Source organism: Triticum dicoccoides, chromosome 6A (assembly GCF_002162155.2).
Source record: "Triticum dicoccoides isolate Atlit2015 ecotype Zavitan chromosome 6A, WEW_v2.0, whole genome shotgun sequence".
NCBI classification, from domain to species: Eukaryota; Viridiplantae; Streptophyta; class Magnoliopsida; order Poales; family Poaceae; genus Triticum; species Triticum dicoccoides.
Window position 1 is genome coordinate 523,848,449 of NC_041390.1, and position 4,972 is coordinate 523,853,420.

Consider the following 4,972-nt stretch of genomic DNA (forward strand, 5'->3'; position numbering starts at 1 on the left):
GAAGACCAGGCATATCAAGCGTCGCTTCAACTCCATTCGTGAAAGTGTTCAAAATGGAGACATAGAGATTTGTAAAGTACATACGGACCTGAATGTAGCAGATCCGTTGACTAAACCTCTCCCTAGAGCAAAACATGATCAACACCAGAACTGCATGGGTGTTCGATTCATCACAATGTAACTAGAATATTGACTCTAGTGCAAGTGGGAGACTGTTGGAAATATGCCCTAGAGGCAATAATAAAATGGTTATTTTTATATTTCTTTGTTCATGATAATTGTCTATTGTTCATGCTATAATTGTGTTATCCGGAAATTGTAATACATGTGTGAATACATAGACCACAACACGTCCCTAGTGAGCCTCTAGTTGACTAGCTCCTTGATCAAAGGATAGTCATGGTTTCCTGACTATGGACATTAGATGTCATTGATAACGGGATCACATCATTAGGAGAATGATGTGATGGACAAGACCCAATCCTAAGCTTAGCTCAAAGATCGTGTAGTTCGTTTGCTGTAGCTTTTCTGAATGTCAAGTATCATTTCCTTAGACCATGAGATTGTGCAACTCCTGCATACCGTAGGAGTGCCTTGGGTGTGCCAAACGTCACAACGTAACTGGGTGACTATAAAGGTACATTACAGGTATCTCTGAAAGTGTCTGTTGGGTTGGCACGAATCGAGACTGGGATTTGTCACTCCGTATGACGGAGAGGTATCTCTGGGCCTACTCGATAATGCATCATCATAATGAGCTTAATGTGATCAAGTGGTTGATCACGGGATCATGCATTATGGTACGAGTAAAGTGACTTGCCGGTAACGAGACTGAACAAGGTATTGGGATACCGACGATCGAGTCTCGGACAAGTAACGTACCGATTGACAAAGGGAATTGTATACGGATTAATTGAATCCTCGACATCGTGGTTCATCTGATGAGATCATCGTGGAGCATGTGGGAGCCAACATGGGTATCCGGATCCCGCTGTTGGTTATTGACCGGAGAGTCGTCTCGGTCATGTTTGCATGTCTCCCGAACCCGTAGGGTCTACACACTTAAGGTTCGGTGACGCTAGGGTTGTTAGGAAGACTTGTATGTGTGATTACCGGATGTTGTTCGGAGTCTCGGATGAGATCCCGGACGTCACGAGGAGTTCCGGAATGGTCCGGAGGTAAAGATTTATATATGGGAAGTTGTCATATGGTCGCCGGAAAGTTTCGGGGGCATATCGGTATTGTACCGGGGCCACCGGAGGGGTTTCGGGGGTCCACCGGGAGGGTCCACCTCTTCCGGAGGGCCTTATGGGCTGTATGGAGAAGGGAACCAGCCCAAGTGGGCTGGGGCGCCACACCCCCCTAGGGCCCATGCGCCTAGGGTTGGGGGAAACCCTAAGGGGGGGCGCCCCCTTGCTTGGGGGGGCAAGCCCCCCTCCCCTTGGCCGCCGCCCCCCTCTAGATCCCATCTAGAGGGGGCCGGCCCCCTTCCCCTTTCCCCTATAAATAGAGGGGTGAGGGGAGGGCTGCACACAACATCCAAGGCGCAGCCCCTCCCCTCCCCAACACCTCTCCTCCTCCATAAGAGCTTGGCGAAGCCCTGCCGGAGTACTGCAGCTTCATCACCACCACGTCGTCGTGCTGCTGTTGGAGCCCTCTTCCTCAACCTCTCCCTCCTCCTTGCTGGATCAAGGCGCGGGAGACGTCCTCGCTCCGTACGTGTGTTGAACGCGGAGGTGCTGTTCGTTCAGCACTAGGATCTTCGGTGATTTGGATCACGTCGAGTACGACTCCATCAACCCCGTTCTCTTGAACGCTTCCGCTCGTGATCTACAAGGGTATGTAGATGCACTCCTCTGTCCCTCGTTGCTAGATGACTCCATAGATTGATCTTGGTGATGCGTAGAAAATTTTAAAATTCTGCTACGTTCCCCAACATGTGCGCCACCACGTCCTCGTCTACCACTACTGCCTGGCCACAAGGCCTTGCGAGCATTTCACCAGGTTTGTCAACAGCCCCCACTACATGTTCGCTACGGTGGACATCACCAACGATGTAAAGGCGCTCGAGAATTCAGGCATCGCCTGCCAGAATCTTGTCGACATCCAGGGCCAATACAAGATCAGGGGCAGCAAGGAGCATGAGAAGGACTCACTGTTTCACCTTGCCGAGGCCATCATCGACCCCTACTACAGAGACGTGAAGGATTCGTGCAACAAGGACAGGCGTGCCTGACACTCGGCCTGGATGGAGAAACTCGACAAAGCTCATGTCGTGTGCACGGCCAAGGAGGCGTACACGAGCTACGACATGTACAGGTGGATTGTTGACATGAGGAAGTCCCTCCTTGCCCCAAAACAGCCAGGGATCCAGCCGGAAGCAGAGCAATGGCAAGCATCGTCGCAACAATAAGTAGATGATTAGATCCTCGTTTCTCCTACTTTAGTATGCATGTAATTGCTTTCTTTGGTGTGTGGAAATGTTATGTGTGTAGTCACTTGTGTAATTGTATGCTTAATTTGGTTATGCAATGCTGTCTTTTTAAGTATATATGTTGATGCTGTAGACAGAGCGTAGATGTTGTGCGTACAAAGAAAATCACATTGCACACGGGCTAAACAATGGAACCCGGTGATGACACACACGGCTTGTTAGTAGTAATCATTTGTGTTGTTATCTGTCTTCGCACACGTCTCCGATTACAGACCTGTTTGCCTCGTATCACACACATCTTGTTCATTTGAACCGTTTCTGTTCTCATGTCTCAACGCAAACAGTTCATCTGAGTGAATCGCATGTCGTATATCGCACACACCTTTGATCTGGCTGACCGTTTCTTTTGTGTTTCCTAATCACAAACAGTTCATCCGAGTGAACCGTATGTTGTGTATCGCACACGCCTTCATCTGGTTGCCCATTTCTTTTGTTCCTCCTTATCGCAAACAGTTCATTGAACTGAACCGTATGCCCTTCATCGCACACACAAATAAAACCTGAACCGTGTTTGATGCATCCGTCATCGCAAACATTTTATACATTTCTGACGGTTTTCATACAACACCGTTTGTGATTATTGCATTGCACACAGTTTCTCGAAGGGTCTCTGATCGTAGAGTCGCGTTAGCAGCATCCCGCAGTAGTGGGTCCACCACATCTACCTTTGGATTGAACAAGATCCTTCAAGTAAGTTGTCATCAGTCCACCACATCTACCTGTGGATTAAACAAGATCCTTCAAGTAAGTTGTCATCGGTCCACCACATCTTTTATTGGAACAGAAAATAAGCTTTGTACGATCTTATGATGGTGAAGAAATAAAAGCGACAAACTACTCAATAAATGTTGCCATCGTAAGTGGCAATATAAAGTGAAATTACTTTACGTTAAGAGTCTGCAATCCAAAAATCAAAAGCGCATGACAACCTCTACTTTCCTCTACAAAGGGTCTATCTTTTATTCTTTAAATTTTACTTTTGTGCATGAGTCAAAATATCCTTTGTTCCAACCTCAGTTATCCAGTTGAATATACATGATCATGAGTTATTATTTTTGACAATTATTCCTATAATAAGTAAGTTGGGTGGTGACCTAAACCCCCATCCTCCTTTGTGTTCAATGGAAATGGTTTGCTCTAAAAATATGCTTTGAGTACCAGCAATCACTAGAAGACTATATGTTAGTTGAGCATGTAAAGTTTACCACATCAAAATCCCTTACATAGACTCTTCTCGAAAGTATGATGGATTGTAATTGCTTGAATGACTGAAAACACAGTTTTTTAGTTTCCAAAAGAGTTTATTGTTTATACCTTAGCTTGTGAATATATTATTACTTGATCATTGGAAGTTTTATGAATGACTAATTGTTGTTATAATGATGCTTATAAATATGATGTTGCCATGTCCGTATTTTCTTTTTATCGACACCTCTCTCTCTAAACTTGTGGCCATGTTTATTGAGTTCAGTATTCGCTTGAGGGCAAGTAGAGTCTAAGATTGGGTGAGTTGATATTTCCATTTTGCATCATGTTTTCCTACTGTTATTTATAATATTTTAGATTTATATTCAACTTTGTGATGCAATTATAATGCCTTTTCTCTTTTAAATTGCAAGATATATCACAAGAGGGAGATTGCCGGTAGCTAGATTTTGAGCCCGAAAAAGGTACAATAGATATATATTCTCTAGAGCTCCAAATGACGTGAAAATTTACGAAGAATTATTTTGGAATATATAAAAATCCTGGAAGAAAAAAGTATCGGAGAAAACCCTCGGTGGGGCCACAAGCCAGGGGCGCCCTACTCCCTAGGGAACGCCCAGGTGGCTTGCGGGCCTCATGGAGGTCCACTGCTACGCATATTCACCTATATGAAGTCATTTACTCTAAAGAAAATACAGATAAGACTTTCATGACCTTCCGCCGCCGTCTCGAGGCGGAGCAATTTTTCTCTCTAACAGAGCCATTCTAACGGGGAAACTTCCCTCCGAGAGGGGGAAATCAAATCCATCGTCATCACCAACACTCCTCTCACCGTGGAAGGCTTCATCTACATTAACATCTTCACCAGCACCATATCATCTCCAAACCCTAGTTCTTCCCTTACTTTCAGTCTTTGTACCAAACCTTAGATTGGTACCTAGGGGTGCTAGTAGTGTTGATTACATCTAGTAGTTGATGCTAGTTGGTTTACTTGGTGGAAAATTATATGTTCAGATTGTTAATCACTTATTTATCTCCTCTGATCATTAACATGAATATGATTTGTGAGTAGTTCTATTTGTTATTGAGGACATGGGAGAAGTCTTGTTATAATTAATCATGTGAAGTTGGTTTCCGTTCAATGTTTCGATGACGTGTTATGTTATTCTTCATCTAGTGGTGTCGTGTAAACATCGACTACGTGACACTTCGCCATGTTTGGGCCTAGGGGAAGGCATTGTGGAATTAGTTTGTAGATGATGGGTTGCCGGA